Source organism: Pongo abelii, chromosome 5, assembly GCF_028885655.2.
Source record: "Pongo abelii isolate AG06213 chromosome 5, NHGRI_mPonAbe1-v2.0_pri, whole genome shotgun sequence".
Classification (NCBI taxonomy): Eukaryota; Metazoa; Chordata; class Mammalia; order Primates; family Hominidae; genus Pongo; species Pongo abelii.
Window position 1 is genome coordinate 36,711,764 of NC_071990.2, and position 20,879 is coordinate 36,732,642.

General features: G+C 42.6%; 1 protein-coding gene across 1 annotated transcript in view; it reads left to right on the forward strand.

The window, feature by feature from the left end:
- Positions 1–1,063: 1,063 nt before the first annotated feature.
- Positions 1,064–20,879, forward strand: part of KCTD20 (potassium channel tetramerization domain containing 20) — a 47,146-nt gene continuing 27,330 nt past the window's right edge. The window contains exon 1 of the mRNA XM_054557434.2: positions 1,064–1,241. The gene's annotated coding sequence lies outside the window, so the exon portion shown is untranslated. The remainder of the gene's footprint in view (positions 1,242–20,879) is intronic.

The following is a 20,879-nucleotide window of genomic DNA, read 5'->3' on the forward strand; positions in this document are numbered from 1 at the left end:
AAATGAGTCAAACTATTTTCTTACATTCCTTCAACACCAATTCTAATCGAATTCCAAATTAGTTTTTAGAGAGTCTCTTGTAAGGAAAAGGAAAACCGACTTCGAATTTTAAAAATTGTGCTATTATTAGTTTGTAGAGCTTTCAACAATTTACAAATAGTTTGCATAATCAGTATATTTAATTAGTATATATAGACATATATATATATATATATTTGAGAGGGAACTTCACTGCAACCTCCCAGTTGCCTCCTGGGTTCAAGTGATTCTCCTGCCTCAGCCTCCCAAACAGCTAGGGTTATAGACGCCCACCACCACGCCCGGCTAATTTTTGTATTTTTAGCAGAGACAGGGTTTCATCATGTTGGCCAGGCTGGTCTGGAATGCCCGACCTCAGGTGATCTGCCCGCCTTGGCCTCCCAAAGTGCAAGAATTACAGGCGTGAGCCACCAAGCCCGGCCTAGTGTAATTTTTAAAAGTACAAAAGCCACTAGAAACCATGACAACAAGAACTTCCTTTTGGGTTTTCCAGCATTTGGTTTATAGGACATGGACCACATATAGATGTTTTTGAATGTTGAAATATTTTACTCATAACAGTTTTCCCAGTAACTTGCTTCCGGTTGATTTAAAATTTGTAATACAACTTTGTCATAGCAGGTACCTTCACGAAACTCAGTATTTGAGAAAAATGTGGAGTTTTTTCCCCTTTCTTTTGGCCAGAATGTATATCCAGGATAGTGACTTTCGAGCAAATGCGTTTAAGCAACTCCAGTATTCTTACTACGCTACCTCCAACCCCGCTCCACGCATGGGGAGATCAGGGTTCCACATTTTCGGGTAAGCATTAGCCGTCCTGGCGCTGCACGAGCGTATTCTACAATTCCGAAAACTACTAACTTTTCCGTCTGCAACCTTTACTAATTGACAGGGTATGCACAACTCAGAAAAGTGCGCCCGCTGCGTTTGGGTGCAGAGTGGACTGGAGGAAAGGCGACACCCATTTACGGTGCGGCCCCGGGCGGGGACCCCCGACACGGCCTTCCCGGCGTGCCACGCGCGGAGGGGACTCTTAACGTGAAGCGCTGGGTGACTCAGCCGCGTGGCCGCGCGGGCCGGGGCAGGCGGCGCGCGCCGCTGCGGCACAGCCGGTCCCGGCTGCAGCTTCTGGCTGCGCGGCCTGCGCGCGCCTCCCGGGCGGATTCCAGCCCCGAGCGCGACAGCGCGGCGGGGAGCGACGAGTAAGTGGCGGCGCGGTACGGTTTCGGGCGCGAAGACCGGGCAGGGCGAGTGTGGCGGCGGGCGTGGCCCGAGTCTTCCCTTTGTGGCCGAGGGGGCGTCTCCTCCGGACGCGGCGGCGGCTCGGACCCCCGAGTCGAAAGGCCGCGGGGCTGAGCTGGGCGCGAGGAACCTGTGGGCAGCGGCGTGATGGGCTCCTGTTTCCGCGCGGAGGGCAGAGTCTGGTGATCCTGGGGAGGGAGGCGACGCTGCGCCCAGGCGGTGGGCACAGCTGAAGTGTAACTTGACTGCTTGACTGCTTTTTGCAGGCCTCGGGTGGTTCATCCCGCCCGAGAGGAATGGCGAGAACCTGGAGTGTTGACTGGCAAAACATTTGCAGACGCGGTTTTTCTGGCAATTAATTGGCTCCATTAAAAATTAGGTAGTTGGTGGGACTTCCTCCTGAACTCTGGAGCCGAGTGCATTTTGCTCGGTCTTTTCAGCCCTGTTTCCGCGTCTTTCTTCCCTGCCACCCGCAGATTGCCAGCTTTCATCCGTGGCTCTGAGTGCAAAAGAGCTGAGGAAAGCCTTAACCAGAAATTTTCTTTTAAATAAAACTTTTCTTTTTATAGCAGTGTCTTCAGGTTTACAAGCCCAGTTCTGCACTATGAGAAAACTCTTCTATTTTGGAGTTTGTGATTCTTTCTGAAAATTCCTCGGTTGAAGAGATTTATTTTTAAATAAGAATCTAGTGAACAAACTAACATGATAAACAAGGCTGTGAAGGAACTGTTAACCAGCTTATGAAAATATGTCCCAGAGTCCTTAGTTTTGTTCCTGTTCCTGTGCGAGAAGTTGAGGTAGTTTTTTAATGGTCTCCAAAACAAAGTGTTGTAGCAGTGTCTGTCGAATGTGATGAATCCAGTCAGAGGACTTCCGCTCAAGGCCCCCACCTGAAACCCCAATTCCTAGGCCATAGTTCTGAAACAGAAGATTGTTCCTTAGTAATAAGGTTGCAGTACCCTAGCACCTCTTCCATAAATTTGATTCTAGAGATTTGTGATGGGTCCCTGAGTCTGGGATTTAAGCAAGCACCCGCACTCTTGGTCTGTTACTGATGATCCAGGGACCACACGTTGATAAACACCACCTTTAGGCTGGGCTGGGAATTTTAAAAACTGCCCAACAGTCTTAACCCTTTGTCGATGTTTTCCTCCCCTGCCCCAAACCAGTCGTAGGACAAGAAGCCCTGACTCTCCAGAAGCCAATATGAGAAAAGATAGTGCTTTTTTTTGACCCTGACACGGGGTAGGAAATGATTTTCATACATATTCCGATATTGCTCTGGTGGTTTAGAGATAGCCCATTAATCTTTTCCTTCTGAGGGCTGCTTCTAGTATCATCAGAGTTTAATGCCATTAGGCCAAATCTCCTCTGCCCAGCTCACTCAGTCTCCCCACGGAACCAGGGCAGCCAATGCCATATAATTCCCACAGCCTTGACTGTCATATTATCTGGTATGTAGCAGTACTAGTAGCATTATGAGGGCTTTCAGTTCAGCTGGACGTTAATTTAGTCATCAAATATCTGCGTAATGCCTATTTTCCTCAAAGCACTGTAGTAGGCTGTTTTATCAACAGCATTGCGATATAGACACATATTTCTGGCACAGAGTTGCATTCCTCCTTTGAGGTAGAAATGAGGGCTGGATAAACTCCACTGCTGCCAAAAGGTTCTCTTTATTCATCCATAATTCGTTCCTTCCTGTTATTCCATAAATACACGTACTAGTCCAATAATCTCGTTTTCCATAAGAAGTTAAGAAATACATTGGATGAGGTTAGTAGTTAGGTCAGTCTTAAATTCTGTAACAGAAGCCGGGCATGGTGGCTCACGCCTGTAATCCCAGCACTTTGGGAAGCCGAGGCAGATGGATCACCTGAGGTCAGGAGTTTCAGACCAGCCTGGCCAACCTGGTGAAACCCTGTCTCTACTAAAAATACAAAAATAAGCCAGGCATGGTGGTGGGCACCTGTAATCCCAGCTACACGGGAGGCTGAGGCAGGAGAATCACTTGAATCCGGGAGGCAGAGGTTGCAGTGAGCCGAGATCGCGCCATTGTACTCCAGCCTGGGCAACAGAGTGAGACTCCGTCTCAAAAAAAAAAAACAAAAAAAATTCTGTAACAGAGACATCTAGTAACTTTGGTAAGGACAATAATACACGCATTTTTATATTTATTATTCCCCCTTCAAATAGGTGTGTAGAGATGAGGTTAGAATTAGGCCATGTGTTTCTCTGACTTTTTTCCTCTCTTTGGTGTCTGATTTATCTTATTGAATCTTTTTCTGTTGATTTATAAAATGTCATATCTTTCCTTCTGTAGCCCTGAGCTTCCTGATTGTTGTGTCTTCCTCTGGCCTTCAATCTGATCTTCCTGCCCCTCTTTGGCTAAGTGGAGTAAAAAATTGAGGGGAGTTGTTAGAATACCAAATGATTTTTAGTTGGAAGATCCAGAGTCTTAGATATATGAGGCTTAGAGATATAAAGGAGCCTATTACAAATTTATCAAGTGCAGTCCTCTCAGATAAAGAATCTGAGAGATGAGATTGCAGAGTGAGGACTTCCGGCTCCTAGCCCAGTGTTCTTCCCACCAAATTAAATGCTTCAAAAGTAGAAAAGGTCCAGAGAAATTGTAAGTAGATGGAGAAAATGGAGAGACTTTCATATGACTACAAAAGCAATATGATCTTATCTGGAAAAATGGAGATTGAAGGAGGATATGATGTAACCATATAAATCATAAAAAGTGGGAGTACTAATCATAAGGAACTCTTTGAAGCTTGAAATAAGTAGTGAAAGGACAAATAAGAGCAAGAGATAGAGCTATCTTGTAAAGCCCAAGAAATTTTATGAACTCAATTTTTTTTTTTTTTTTTTTTTGAGACAGAGTTTCGCTCTTGTTGCTCAGGCTGGAGTGCAATGGCGTGATCTCGGCTCACTGCAACCTCCGCCTCCCGGGTTCAAGCAGTTCTCCTGCCTCAGCCTCCCGAGTAGCTGGGATTACAGGCGCCCACTACCATGCCCGGCTAATTTTTTGTATTTTTAGTTGGGACGGGGTTTCACCATGTTGGTCAGGCTGGTCTCGAACTCCTGACCTCAGGTGATCTGCCCACCTGGGACTCCCAAAGTGCTGGGATTACAGGTTTGAGCCACCATGCCAGGCCTGAACTCAGTATTTTTAAAAAATATATTAAATAAAGGCTTAGATAACTACTTTGGTGATTTTAAAAATATTTTAAAATTTTAAATGCTTGAGCAATGCCCAGAATCTTTGGAAGTTGTCATCAAGATTATAACTATTGTCCTTACCAAATTTATTAGGTACCTCTGTGATAGAATTTAAGACTGATGGCTGGGTGTGGTGGCTTACACCTTAATCCCAGCACTTTGGGAGGTCAAGGGGGGAGGATTTCTTCAGCCCAGAAGTTCCAGACCATCCTGGGCAACACAGGGAGACTGTCTGTATTATTTTAAAAATTAAAAAATGAACAAATAATTTAAGACTCATCTAACTACTAACCTCATCCAATGTGATATTTCTTAATGGAAAATGAGATTATTGGGAATAGTACACGTATTTCTGGAATAGTAGGAAGGAAAGAATTACGGATGAAGAAAGAGGGCCTTTTGATGTTTTAGCTTGGAATCCCCAAATTAGACACTGTAGGGTTGATTGCTCTTATATATTCCTGAAAGTAGTAGAAATAAAAATAGTGATGGCTTAATAATTAGTATACGTTCTATACCAGCCACTTACTAAATGGTTTTACATCATTGTCCCATTTAATTATCTCCATTCTATAGATAAAGACTCTAAGACACAAGAGATTAAGTTTGCCCCAAATAATATACCTAATAAGTGGCTGAGCCTGTAGTAGAATAAGTCCATTTGACTTCAAAGCCATTAAAATATATGCTCAAGAGTGTCCTAGTTATATTTCATTGGGAAGTGGTTAAGAATGTGGGTTGTGGAGTCAGTGTTGCCTGGGTTCAAATCCTGACTCCTCCATTTACTAGGTTGGATAAAGTACTTTCTCAGTTTCTGTCTCTGAAATAGACAATAATAGTACCTACCTATCCCAGGATTTTTAGGATTGAGTTAATTCATGTAAAGTTCATAGAACTGTGCCTCACAAACTGTAAGTTTTCAGGAAATGCTGGCCATTAATGTTTTAAAAAATATTTTTAGGCTGGGCAGGGTGGCTGTAATCCCAGCACTTTGAGAGGCTGAGGTGGGTGGATCATTTGAGGCTAGGAGTTTGAGACCATCCTGGCCAACATGGTGAAACCCCCATCTCTACTAAAAATACAGAAAATTAGCTGGGCGTGTTGGCATGCGACTGTAATCCCAGTTACTGGGGAGGCTGAGGCATAAGAATTGCTTGAATCTGGGAGGCAGAGATTTCAGTGAGCCAAGATTGTACCACTGCACTCTAGCCTAGGTGACAGCGAGACTCTGTCTCAAAAAAAAAAAAAAAAATTACAATTTTTGATATACTATTGTGCTTAGAAAGGAAAACATATTTATAATTTATTTCATGGTGGGTGCTGTAGCTCACACCTATAATCCCAGTACTTTGGGAGGCTGATGTGGGCACATCGCTTGAGCCCAGGAGTTCAAGATCAGCCTAAGCAACATGGCACAACTTTGTCTCTACAAAAAATATAAAAATGAGCCAGGTGTGGTGGTGTGCGCCTTTAATCCTAGCTACTCTGGAGGCCAAGGCGGGGGGATCGATTGAACCCAGAAGGTGGAGGTTGCAGTGAGCTGAGATCGTGCCACTGCATTCCAGCCTGGGCGACAGAGCACGATCCTGTCTTCAAAATATATGTGCATATATATATATATATATATATATATATATTTGAAATACTGAGGTTTTATGATAAGTATAGATATAAAGTAAGCTTTATCTCTGCCCTTACTAAAACAGGAACATTACTAAAATTTTGGAAAGCATTTGAATGTAGTAGAAAGATCCATGATCCAGGTCAGATGATTTGCTTCTAGTTGTCACTGTCACTGCTAGCTCTGTGATTCTAGGTTCAAAATTTCTGTTTTATACAGAAGGTTGTGAGGATCAAATGAACTAACAAATAGGAATGAAATTTGAATTTTATATGCTATACAAATGTAAAATACCATTTTAAAAATTATGGAGGAAAGTTACAATGAATTATTGTTGCATAGATTATTGAAAGTTCAATTTCCTTAGAATAAAACAGGTAGTAACTTACACCTCTATGTGAAGATCACAGTACAGATCTTAAAATTATCTAAGACACCCTCCATGTGTTTGTCTCCAATCTCTTTTTTACAGGGAGAAGGTGAAATTTAATTTTTGTAGTTGTATCTGTGTATTGGTTTGCTAAGGCTGCCAAAGCAAAGGACCACTGTCTGGGTGGTTTGAACAACAGAAATTTATTTTCTCACAATTTTGGAAGCTAGAAGGCCAAGATGGTGTCAGGAGGGTTTGTTTTCTTCTGAGGCCTCTGTTTGACTTGTAGATGGCCATTTTCTTCTCCCTGTGTCTTTGTGTCTGGAATTTATTCCTTCCAGTGGGTTCTTGGTCTCGCTGACTTCAAGAATGAAGCTGCGGAGTCTCACGGTGAGTGTTACAATTCTTAAAGATGGTGTGTCCAGAGTTTGTTCCTTCACATGTTCAGATGTGTCTGGAGTTTCTTCCTTCCAGTGGGTTCATGGTCTTGCTGACTTTAGGAGTGAAGCCGCAGACCTTCGCAGTGAGTGTTACAGCTCTTAAAGGTGGCACGTCTGGAGTTGTTTGTTCCTCCCGGTGGGTTCGTGGTCTTGCTGACTTCAGGAGTGAGGCCGCAGACCTTCGTAGTGAGTGTTACAGCTCATAAAGGTAGTGCGGACCCAAAGAATGAGCAGCAGCAAGACTTATTGTGAGGAGCGAAAGAATCAAGTTTCCACAGTGTGGAAGGGGTTATGAGCAGGCTGCTGCTGCTGGCTCAGGTGGCCAGCATTTAGTCCCTTATTTGGCCCTGTCCATGTCCTGCTGATTGGTCCATTTTACAGAGTGCTGATTGGTCCATTTACAAACCTTTAGCTAGACACAGAGTGCTGATTGGTGCATTTTTACAGAGTGCTGATTGGTGCATTTACAAACCTTTAGCTAGACACAGAGCGCTGATTGATAGACACAGAGCGCTGATTGATGTGTTTTTACATAGTGCTGATTGGTGCGTTTACAATCCTTTAGCTAGACACAGAGTGCTGATTGGTGTGTTTTTACAGAGTGCTGATTGGTGCGTTTACAATCCTTTAGCTAGACACAGAGTGCTGATTGGTGTGTTTTTACAGAGTGCTGATTGGTGCATTTATAATCCTTTAGCTAGACACAGAGCACTGATTGGTGCGTTTACAATCCTTTAGCTAGGCAGAAAAGTTCTCCAATTGCGTTTACAATCCTTTAGGCAGAAAAGTTCTCCAAGTCCCCACTGGACCCAGGAAGTCCAGCTGGCTTCACCTCTCATCTTCACATTGTCATCCCTCTGTTTATGTGTTCTAATCTCTCCATTTTGGGGACTCCAGACATATTGGATTAGGGCCCACCTTAATGACTTCGTTTAAAAGGCACTGTCTCCAAATACAGGCACATTCTGAGGACTAGGGGTTAGGGCTTCACATGTGAATTTTGAGGGAGACACAGTTCAGCCTCGACAATCTGTTTAAGAAGTTATGTGTTGGTGGCCGGGCGCGGTGGCTCACGCCTGTAATCCCAGCACTTTGGGAGGCCGAGGCGGGCGGATCACAAGGTCAGGAGATCGAGACCATCATGGCTAACACGGTGAAACCCCGTCTGTACTAAAAATATAAAAAATTAGCCGGGCGTGGTTGCAGGCGCCTGTAGTCCCAGCTACTTGGGAGGCTGAGGCAGGAGAATGGCGTGAATCCAGGAGGCGGAGCTTGCAGCGAGCCGAGATTGCGCCACTGCACTCCAGCCCCAGTGACAGAGCGAGACTCCGTCTCAAAAAAAAAAAAAAGAAAAGAAGTTATGTATTGGGGCCGGGTGCAATGGCTCCTGCCTGTAATCCCAGCACTTTGGGAGGTGGAGGCAGGTGGATCATCTGAGGTCAGGAGTTTGAGACCAGCCTGGCCAACATGACGAAACCCTGTCTCTACTAAAAATACAAAAATTAGCTGGGCACGGTGGCACGTGCCTGTAATCCCAACTACTTGGGAGGCTGAGGTGGGAGAATCGCTTGAACCTGGGAGGCAGAGGTTGCAGTGAGCTGAGATTGCGCCACTGCACTCCAGCCTGGGTGACAGAGTGAGACTCTGTCTCAAAAAAAAAAGGTTATGTGTTGGGTAATCTGAATGCTCCCTTTCCCTCATCACTATGTCCTACGCCATGAGGCCCAGGCAGCATTCCTTTTCACGTGACTGGCTTTACCTGTTCTTCAGAACCATGCTTACTTTTGTATACCCTAAGAAGCATATTATGCCTCTGCATAAATCATTGTGTTATATTTAAGAGTATCCTGTTAGCCTACTGAATAATGTGCTTGAAAAACTATTCCATACATTAACCTAAATTCCTAATTCATCTATTAAGCTCATTTCTTCTTTAATCTAGATGGAAGAATGTCAAACTATTTTATGTGATAATATATTGTTTTCTGATTAAACTTTAAAAATTTTCTCTTAAACTGTTTCAAGCAGTTTTAAAACTTTATTTTATTTTACTTTTTAAGAGATAAAAGTCTTGCTGTGTTGCCCAGGCTGAAGCATAGTAGCTATTCACAGTCTTGATCCCACTACTGATCAGCACAGGTGTTTTGACTTGCCTGTTTCCAGCCTGGGTCAGTTCTCCCCTCCTTAGGCATCCTGGTGGATCCCTGCTCCTGGGAGGTCACCATTGATGCTAAATTTAGTGCACCTGATTGACATAGTGCACTACAGCCCAGAACTTCTGGGCTCAAGTGATCCTCCCACCTCAGCCTCCTAAGTAGCTGGGGCTACAATAGTGTGCCATGGAACCTAGTTACAAGCAGTTTTTAAGAAACCGTTCCAATGATTCCAACGTTTTCTTGAGGAGGTATCTGTTTTTAGAGATATATTTTCATTTTTCCTTATTTTAAAGATAATAACATATTCATTTTAGAGACTTTTAGAATATTCAGTAAGACAATAACTTTTTAAAAGAAAAGTCACGTGATTCTACAGTTAAGGGAGAATAATCTTTTCCATCGTTTTTCTGTGGATACATTTATTGTTTCAACCTGCCTTTTAAAAATCTAATATGTCAATACTATTTCACACTATTTCACACTATTTCAGTTATTTTCTTTTTTGAAATAAGGTCTTGCTCTGTCACCCAGGCTGAAGTGTAGTGGCAAGATTTCAGCTCACTGCAGGTTTGACCTCCGAGCTTAAGCAGTCCTCCCACGTCAGCCTTGCACAAGTAGTTGGGACTACAGGTATGTGCCACCACACCCAGCTAATTTTTTTATTTTTTGTAGAAACGAGGTCTCACTGTGTTGTCCAGTTTTGTGTTGAACTCCTGGGCTCAAGCGATCCTCCTGCCTTGGCCTCCCAAAGTGTTAGGATTACAGGCATAAACTGCTGCACCTGGCCCTATTTTAGTTATTTTCAAACAGATTTCTATTTATTTATTTAGAGACAGAGTCTCACTCTGTCACCCAGGCAGTGCAGTAGTGCAATCTCAGCTCACTGCAACCTCCTCCTCCCGGGTTCAAGTGCTTTTCATGCCTCAACCTCCTGAGTACCTGGAATTACAGGTATGCACCACCATGCCCAGCTAATTTTTGTATTTTTAGTAGAGACAGGGTTTCGCCACATTGACCAGGCTGGTCTCAAATTCCTGACCTCAAGTGATCTGCCCACCTTGGCCTCCCAAAGTGCTGGGATTACAGGTGTGAGTCAATGTGCCTGGCCTATTTTTTTAATTGGTGAATCATATGAATTGATTTTTTGAATGTTAAATCAATCTTTGCCATAATGTATTATCCTTTTTTATGTGGCTGAATTTGATTTTCTCATAATTTGTTTAGGATTTTTGTGATTATGTTCATGAGAAAGTTTGATATAATTCCTTCCTTAAAAGTGTGGGAAAATTTGCTAGTGAAGCCATTTGATTCTGGAAAAGTTTTAATTACCAATTAGATTTCTTTACTAGATATAGGACTTTGCAGATTTTCTAATTTTTCTAAGTCAGTTTCAATAAATTATGGAATATTCATTTCATCTGCAAATTCTAATTTACTGGCATGAGTTGTACAGAATAACTGCTCATCTTTTTAGTCTCATGGGATGTGTAATGATAGTCTTTTTTCATCTGTGATCATTGTAATGTGCATCTTCATTTTCTTTTTTTTTTTTTGAGATGAAGTCTCACTCTGTTGCCCAAGCTGCAGTGCAATGTCGCTATCTTGGCTTACTGCAACCTCCGCCTCCCGAGTTCAAGTGATTCTCCTGCCCCAGCCTCCTGAGTAGCTGGGACTACAGGTGTACACCATGACACCTGGCTAATTTTTGTATTTTTAGTAGAGATGGGGTTTCACTATGTAGGCCAGGCTGGTCTTGAACTCCTGACCTCGTGATCCGCCCGCCTCAGCCTCCCAAAGTGCTGGGATTACAGGCGTGAGCCACCACGCCCGGCCTTATTTTCTTTTTAAAACAACTTCATTGAGAGAGAATTCACATAACATATAATTCACTCATATAAAGTATAGAGTTGAGTGGTTTAGTATATTCAAAGTTCTGCAGACATTACCACCATTATTTCTTTCTTGATCAGTTTTTAGGGCTTATCAGTTTTCTTAGCTTTTTTTTTTTTTTCTTTGGATACAGGGTCTCACTCTGTTGCCCTGGCTGGAGTGCAGTGGCGCGATCTTGGTTCACAGCAACCTCCGCCTCCCAGGTTCAAGCGATTCGAGTGCCTCAGCCTCCCAAGTAGCTGGAATTACAGGCACATGCCACTACTGCCCGGCTAATTTTTTTTGTATTGTTAGTAGAGACAGGGTTTCACCATGTTGGCCAGGCTGGTCTTGAACTCCTGACCTCAAATGATCCACCCGCCTTGGCCTCCCAAAGTGCTGGGATTACAGATATGAGCCACCGTGCCCGGCCTCTAATATATGTTTTAAAGCTATAAATTTTCCTTTATGCCTGGAGTTAGGCTTATTTAACAAGTTCACATATGTTGTATTCATTCGGTTCAAAATATTTTCTCTATTTCATTGTGTTCTGTTTTTGGTCCAAGGTTATTCAGAAGTGTGTTGCTTAATTTTCCAACATTTGAGGATATTTTGTTTTTGTCATTGATTTTTAACTTAATTCCACTGTGTTCAGAGAACATAACTATTCTTTCAATCTTTTGAAATGTATTGAGACTTACTATGTAGCCTGAATGTGGTCAGTTCTGATTAATTTTTCAAGTGTACTTGCAAAAGAATTACTCTGCAATTGGGTGCAAATTTGGTTAATTTATGAATGATGTTATTCAAATCTTCTATATGAGCAGTGGACAAACTACCGCCTGCTGCCTTTTTTGTACACAGAGTTTTATTAGAACACAGCCATGCTTACTCGTTTACGAATTGTCTATGACTGCTTTTGCTCTATAATAGTATGGCCCGCAAGCCCTAAAATATTTACTTGATGGCTCTTTTTTTTTTTTTTGAGATGGAGTCTCGCTCTGTCGCCCAGGCTGGAGTGCAGTGGCGTGATCTCAGCTCACTGCAACCTCCACCTCCCAGGTTCAAGCAATTCTCCTGCCTCAGCCTCCTGAGTAGCTGGGATTACAGGCACACGCCATCACACCCGGCTAATTTTTGTGATTTTAGTAGAGATGGGGTTTCACCATATTGGTCAGGTTTGTCTCGAACTCCTGATTTCAGGTGATACACCCAGCTGGGCCTCCCGAAGTGCTGGGATTACAGGCGTGAGCCACTGTGCCCAGCCTTTTTTTTTTTTTCTTATTTGAGTCGGAGTCTTGCTCTGTCCCGCAGGCTGGAGTGCAGTGACGCGATCTCCGCTCACTGCAACCTCCGCCTCCGGGTTCAAGCAGTTCTCCCGCCTCAGTCTCCCAAGTACCTGGGACTACAGGCACCCACCTGCCTGTAGTCACGCCTGACTAATTTTTATATTTCTGTAGAATGGGGTTTTCACCATGTTTTTGGCCAGGCTGGTCTTGAGCTCCTGACCTCAGGTGATCCGCCCATCCTGGCCTCCCAAAGTGCTGGGATTACAGGCATGAGCCACCATGCCCAGCCTACTTTATGGTTCTTTACCAGAAAAGTTTGCCACCCCATTCTACAGTGTTATTTTTAGGCTCCCAATGGAAAACCTGGGGTATTTCACAGGATCCTTCCTCCTCTGCAGACCTATTCCAGTTTTTGTCTTTCCAGCATCTTGACGCTGACAAAAGCTCTGCTTAACTTCTCAACTTTTGGGCCGGGCACAGTAGCTTACGCCTGTAATCCCAGCACTTTGGGAGGCTGAGGTGGGCGGATCACCTGAGGTCAGGAGTTTGAGACCAGCCTGGCCAACATAGTGAAACCCTGTCGCTACTAAAAATACAAAAATTAGCTGGGTGTGGTGGCAGGTGTCTGTAGTCCCAGCCACTCGGGAGGCCGAGGCAGGATAATTGCTTGAACCTGAGTGGCAGAGGTTGCAGTGAGCCAAGATCATGCCACTGCACTCCAGCCTGGGCGACAGAGCGAGACTCCGTCTAAAAACAAAAACAGAACAAACAAAAAACTTCTCAACTTTTTAGCTGCTGCTTTCTACTTAGCTTTATAGCCTTTTGGCAGCTGCTTCCAAATTGGCAAATATCTGGAGGAGAAAAGTGGTACAGAGTGTTGGGCTTAACTTATTTGCTTTCTCTATTAGCGTTCCACCAAAGAAGATAGAACCAGTAGTGTGTGTGTGTGTGTGTGTGTGTGTGTGTGTTCACACACATACATATTAGGCTATTTATTGCAAGGAATTGGTTCACACGATGTTGGGGACTAGCTAGGCAAATCTGAAACCCGTAAGGCAGGTTGCAGCCAGGAGGGGCAGGCGGGAACTCTAGGTAGGAGCAAAAGCTACAGTCTGCAGGCAGAATTTCTTCTTCCTCAGAGAAGTTTGTGTTCTGCCCTTAAAGCAACTGATTGGATCAGGCCCACCCAGATTATCTAGGATAACCTTCCTTACTTAAAGTAAGTAACTATAGACTGTAATTGTATCTACCAAATACCTTGACAGAAACACCTGTATTAGTGTTTGAATAACGGGACTGTAGCCTAGCCAAGTTGATACATAAAATTGACCATCACATTCTCTCTGTAGGAATTCACTTCTTTAGTCTTGGCCACTTTACTAGTTGTCTGATGCCTTCAAACAGATGTTTTTTTTCTGTTTTACTCAGCTTTTCTGAGCGTTCTCCAGTAGGAGGTTTATTCTGGTAGAAACTTGCCCATTGGTAGCAGCAGAAATCCCAGTGTTCTAGAAAATGTTCTGAGGCCAGGTACAGTAGCTCACACCTGTAATCCCAGCACTTTGGGAGGCCAAGGCAGGAGGATTGCTTGAGACCAGCCTGGGCAACATAGCAAGACCCCATCGCTAAAAAATTAGCTTTTTTTTTGAGATGGAGTCTCGCTCTGTCACCCAGGCTGGAGTGCAGTGGCGCAATCTTGGCTCACTGCAACCTCTGCCTCCCAGGTTCAAGCGATTCTTCTGCCTCAGACTCCCAAGTAGCCAGGATTACAGGCGCCCATCACCACATCCAGCTAATTTTTGTATTTTTAGTAGAGACAGGGTTTCGCCATGTTGGCCAGGCTGGTCTCGAACTCCTGACCTTAGGTGATCCGCCCACCTTGGCCTCCCAGAGTGTTGGGATTACAGGCCTGAGCCACCACTCCCAGGCTTTTTTTTTTTTTTTTTAAGAGACGGGATCTTGCTCTTTCATCCACGGTGGCATATAGTGGTGCTATCACAGCTCACTGCAGTTTTGACCTCCTGAGCTCAAATGACCTTCCTGCCTCAGCCTCCTGAGTAGCTGAGACTACAAGTGTGCACAACCATGCCTGGAAAAAAGAGATGGTAAAGAGCCTGTGGAGCCTGTAGCCCACTCCTGAGTAGCTGGGACTACAGGTGTGCAAAACCACATCTGGAAAAAAGAGATGGTAAAGAGATGGGGGTCTTGGTGTGTTGTCCAGGCTAGTCTCATGCAATCCTCCTCTCATGCAAACCTTGACCTCTCAAGTAGCTGGGACTACAGGCATATGCCACCATGCCTGGCTAATTTTTTTGTATTTCTTTTTGTGGAGATGGGGTTTTGCCATGTGGCCCAGCCTGGTACTCCTGGTCTCAAGTGATCCACCTGCCTCGGCCTCCCGAAGTGCTCGGATTACAGGTGTGAGCCACCGTGCCCGGCCTAATTTTTTATTTTTTGGAGAGATGGGGGTCTCACTGTGTTGCCAAGGCTGGTCTCAAATTCCTGGGCTCAAGCAGTCCTCCCGCCTTTGCCTCCTAAAGTACAGGGATTGCATGTGTGAGCCATTGTGGGCTGTATGCTATTCTTGAATTAATGAAGATACTATTTAATCCTTTAAATCACTTATCTGATGCTTTTCAGAGATTCCCACATTACTTGCCTCGGTCATATTGTGGATTTTAGAATTGGAATGGTTTCTTGTAATTTTACTAATGCTGAGCATTAAAGAAGGCCTTGCTATTTTTAAGTCTGTATCCTAATCAAATGTTGAGGCCGGGTACGGGGACTCACGCTTATAATTCCAATGCTTTGGGAGGCCCAGGTGGGATGATTGCTTGAGCCCACAAGTTAGAGACCAGTTTAGGCAACATAGTAAGACTCCTATCTCTACTTAAAATAGAATAAAAAAATTAGCTGGGCATGGTTGTGCATATCTGTAATACTAGCTACTTGGGAGGCTGAGGCAGGAGGATTGCTTGAGCCCAGGAGTTGGAGGCTACAGTGAGTCATGGTCTGCCACTGCAAAAATGTCAAGAAGTCTGGAAACAGTGTTAAATGCAAAACTGTGGCAAGAATTATAGATTTAATATGCTAATCAAAGAAGGGAAATTTATGGTACTTGTCTTTAATATTTAAAGGGTTGGAAGTGATGGAAGGATATGTTTTTCCAGGGGTAGGATTAAACTAGTGCATGGAAGTTACAGTGGGTGTAATAGATTATTTTTGGATATTTTTCGGTAGACTGGGATGAACTAGTAGAGGTGTTTTGTAGTCTTGGGTGGAAGGTTTGAGATCCCAGATTTTGAGGTTCATGATTGGTAAAATTGTGGCGGTGGGTGATTGGGAGAGCATCATAAGGTTGCTGGCATTTTATTTTGTCATGTAAGGGCATTAAAAAATCTAGCCTTCTTTTTTGAGACAGGGTCTTGTTCTGTTGCCCAGGCAGGAAGGCAGTAGCGTGATCATGGCTCACTGCAGTCTCAACCTTCTGGACTCAAGCAGTCCTCCCGTCTCAGCCTCCTGAGTAGCTGGGACCACAGGCATGAGCCACCATGCCCAGCTAATTTTTTTTATTTTTATTTTTGTAGAGAAAGGTCTAGGCCAGGCGCAGTGGCTCATGCCTGTAATCCCAGCACTTTGGGAGGCTGAGGTGGGCGGATCACCTGAGGTCGAGAGTTTGAGACCAGCCTGACCAACATGGAGAAACCCTGTCTCTACTAAAAATACAAAAAAATTAGCCAGGCGTGGTGGTGCATGTCTGTAATCCTAGCTACTCAAGAGGCTAAGGCAGGAGAATTGCTTGAACCTGGGAGGCAGAGGTTGCAGTGAGCCGCGATCGTGCCTCTGCACTCCACCCTGGGCAACAAGAGCAAAACTCCATCTCAAAAAAAAAAAGAAAGGTCTTGCTATGTTGCCCAGGCTGGTCTCGAACTCCTGGGCTCAAGCGATCCTCCTGCCTTGGCCTCCCAAAGTGCTGGGATTACAGGCATGAGCCACTGTGTCTGGACTATTACATTTTTAAAGAAGGCATTTTTGGCCAAGTGAGGTGGCCATGCCTGTAATCCCAACACTTTGGGAGACCAAGGCGGGAGGATGGCTTGATCCCAGAAGCTTGAGACTGGCCTGGGCAACATAGTGAGACCCTGTCTCTACAGAAGAATTTAAAAAAGAGAAAAAAAAAATTAGCCAGGCATGGTGGCACGTATCTGTGGTTCCAGCTACTTGAGAGGCTGAAGTGGGAGGATTGCTTGAGCCTGGGAGTCCAAGTCTGTTTTTTCTTTTTTTTATACTGACCACTATATACTGATGAGGAAAAAAAATACATTTTTAATATTAAAAAAGAAGTAAAGATGGCCAGGCGCTGTGGCCCACGCCTGTAATCCCAGCACTTTGGGAGGCCGAGGTGGGTGGATCACTTGATATCAAGGTCAAGAGTTTGAGACCAGCCTGGCCAACGTGGTGAAACCCCATCTCTACTAAAAGTACAGAAATTAGCCAGGCCTGGTGGCACGTGCCCGTAATCCCAGCTACTCAGGAGGCTGAGGCATAAAAAGCACTTGAACCCGGGAGGAGGAGGTTGCAGTGAGCTGAGATCATGCCACTGCACTCCAGCCTGGGCAACAGAGCGAGACTCCGTCTCAAAAAAAAAGAAAAAGAAGATATCATTTAGGTACAAAGGATAGGCCTTCCTAAGGAAGCCTTACACTATATACCATAATTTTTCACTTCATATTTTAACATTTTTTAAATCAGGATGCATCTGAAAATTATATATATATTTAATATAATAGTGCTTTTTCCTAAAAAGTTATTAGATTGATGATGTCTTAGTGTCAAGTGTCTTAGGACTCAGAAAATGGTGTGTGGGTTACATCATCTACATTGGCCTAATTTTTGACAAGACTGCATGAAAACTTTTGACAGCAATTGGTGCTGGTCCTTGAACTAGATGACCTTTATACTGTTTTCTGACAGTGATTTGTGGATTGTTTATAACATGAATTTTCTACATGTTAGCTCTGTTACTACAGTACTGATTTATGGATCTGTCCTCTAAAGCCTTCAACTCTTTTCTTGCTATATAAATGCTTAGCTCTTTTCTATAAAATAGTCAACTGTATTTACTAATATACTTTTAATTTTTTAATTGCACTGCTTTAAAAAATGTTATTACTAAAAGTATATCCCTTGGATTTCCTAGAAGTTTGTCTTTAAATTATTCTTTACAGCCTATGTAGTTGTTCCTTTAGAGAGTTTTAGGTAATAGCCAAGTAGAGGAGTATCCTGGACATTGAAGACCTTACCCTGGAAATTCTGTTATATGTTGACCAGCTTTTTTGTAGGAGTCGTGAGCTTTCTTTGAACTATTATGTGCCTTGGATTGTTCTCCTTAAGGTTTCATTAGAATGACCTTAACTAGTTAAGTTCAATCAAAAGAGGAAGCACCCCACATGGAAATTACAGAATTCCATCTAACCAGTATTTAGGTAATAAAGTTGAAAGAAGTTACAGCAGAATTAGATCTCTCTTTTTTTTCCCCCTGAGACTGAGCCTGTAGCCCAGGCTGGAGTGCAGTGGAATGATCTCAGCTCAGTGCAACCTCCACCTCACAGATTCCAATGATTCTCCTGCCTCAGCCTCCCGAGTAGTTAGAACTACAGGTGCCCACCACCACACCCAGCTAATTTTTTTGTATTTTTAATAGAGATGGGGTTTCACCATGTTGGCCAGGCTGGTCTCGAACTGCCATGCTGGTCAGGCTGGTTTCGAACTGCTGACCTCAAGTGATCCGCCGACCTCAGCCTCCCAAAGTGTTGGGATTACAGGCATGAGCCACCGCACCCGGCCTCACAATTAGAACTTAATTTGAACTCAGATTGTAAAATCAACCCCCATCTGGAGGTATTTGATTTAGAGGCTCTGTTGCAGCAATTATTTAAAGAGGAAAGGTGCTAGATGTGCCCATTATCAGCACAGAAAGATTATATGTCCTAGCCCCAGGTCTTCAGCTTGAAATCATATTTTCAGTCCTGTAAAACATACATAGAAATGTTGAAGTGAATTATACCTATAAGGAGCAGTGGCACTGCATGGTGGTAAACAGCATAGACTATGAAGCCAGAAGTCTGGCTCCACTGCTTGTTAGCTATGTGACTGTGGGAACTTTCCGTAACCTCCTTCTTCCTTCAGTTTTCTTATGTGTAAAATGAGGGTAACAATGGCATCTACCTCATAAAGTTTTTTGAGTATTAAATAATATTTATAAAGTATTTAAATAATATATAGTGCATGATATGTGTTAAATCAATAAAATTTAAGTCCATCTGGACTTAGGATGTAATGTTTGCAGTAATTTGACATATGAAAGAATCCAGCAGATTAATTTGTGATTCTCATTTAAGATATGTTCTTGAGTAATTGGGTTTAGATTTGATTATTAGTTTAAGAATGCTAGAAAACTTTGCTAAGTTTGGAAAGTGTTGTAATATTTAGGACCTTTTTATGTATACTATACTTATAAGTTTAATTTTTTAAACATCTACCAGAACTTTTTAAGTACTTAAGGATTTGCTTGGTAGGCATTTGAAGTGCCAACACAGGAAAAGAGCATCTATTAAACTAAATGTAGTGAAGATGTTTGATGGGAATGCCAAATTTAGGGGATTCATGTTTTATATTTAAACTGGAGGTGGGTACAAGAGTTTTTATTATATGGTTCTTTAAATCTTTTTATATGTAGTACATTAATATTTTTAAATTAGGTAATTAGGCTGATACAGTTATAAAAAACTATTTAAGGGTCTTTAGACTGTTAATATACTGAACTTAAGGTCTTAATGTAAATCCAAGTAACTCATATAGCCTTTTATGTGCACAAAAGCTTTCTTTCAACGTAAGTTATATTGACAAAAAAGTACTAAGGGTAGTAAGTTAGGAGTGTCAAATAGAGGAGAGAGGAAAATTTATCCAAGCAATTCTAATCTTGTCACTCTGTCATTGTACTTTTATCTGTCAGCTTGTTAGCCTGGCCTGTGATTTGTAGAGAAGGAAGGAAGGAAAAGGGAAGTGGAATCAGAGGAGTACGAGCTTTCTTGTGGAATTGTAATGCCTTCTTCTCTCCTACTTCTCATTATGATTTTCTTCCAAGGTAGAAATGAGGAGCAGAAATAGTCCTGTCCACAGATATCCTTTGAATTTTCTGCCTTGACAAGCTTGTGTAGTTTTTTGCCTTAAATTCTATTTTGTAGGCTATTAATATAGCTTCACCAACTCTCTTTTGGGTATTTTCCCCTTTTCCATCCTTCGCCATTTCTCTGTTGTGTTAGTTTCATGTATTTTCATAACCCTTGTGGAGTATGATGATAACAACTCTTCGTAGTCTGTTACATATATAGTTTTTCAAGTCTGTTGTCTTTGTTTACAGGATCCTTTGGCATACAAATGTTTTTAAATGTTTTGTGGTCAGATTTGTCTTTCTCATTTCGCTTTTGGGTTTTGGGTCTTGATTAAAAAGGCCTCCCAACCCCTAGACTGTAATCTCCTGGAACATTCTTGGAAAAGAATATTGTTGTGATTCAGCTTCTCATCTATGAAATGAAAAGATTATACTGAAACAGTAGTTCCCAAACATCGCCAGTCAGTGGGAGATCACTTGAGGAGTGTGTTACAAGTTCAGATTCTCCAGACCCAACTAAAGACTTATTGAGTAAGAATCTCTGGGGAATGGGGCCCAAGAAGATGTTTTAACAAGTTCCTCTAAGTGATTCTGATTATCAGCTGGATTTGAGAACCATTGGACAATATGATCACTGAGGTCTCTTCTGATTCTAAAATATCATTTCTGTATTATGTAACTCTTAAATAATACATTATCTCAACAACTAGATTGTAAGCTCTTTGAAGGTAAGCAAGACTGTGTCTTAGGTAATACCCTTTTCTTCGCTGTCAGCCCACTAAGATATTTACTACCTCACTCCTAGACAGTTTTAGACCTCCTCTTATAGCCCCTCCAGTCTGTCTGTGGTCTTATTTATCTTAAAGCAACATTTTGAACATGACACCTTCCTGCAGAAGCTTTGGCTACAAGACAGAATCCTATTTTACCTTATAATCTAAGTGCCTCTGTAAACTGGCCCCAACTTTTTGTCTTTAGCTTTACCCAAGGGAGTGTGTACAACTATCTAAGCTGTGCTTTATACAGCTCCTTAGATGATGATGTGCATGGTCTTCCCTGGAATTGTATGATATGGTGGTAACCTTGACTTTTCCCACCCTTTTGCATTAATCCTTCACTCTAGCCTGATTGATTTACTTTCTTTCTCTTTCATATAGTAATAAAGCCTTGTTTATTCTTATTTTCCTGCCAGTTATTTGTCATTCATCTTGCCTGGAACGCCCTTTTTCCCTTTTCTGTATCTAATCTCTGCATATTAATAGCTACACAGTGGAGTATTATGCAGACATAATAAAGAATGAGGAAGATCTGTATGAACTCCCATGGAGTGATTTCCAGGATATACTGTTAAGTAATATAACAAGATACAAAATATGGTATTTTATTTGGTAGAATATGGTATTCTATCTTTTGTATAAGAGAAAAAAGGAGTTAAGAATATATGTACACACATA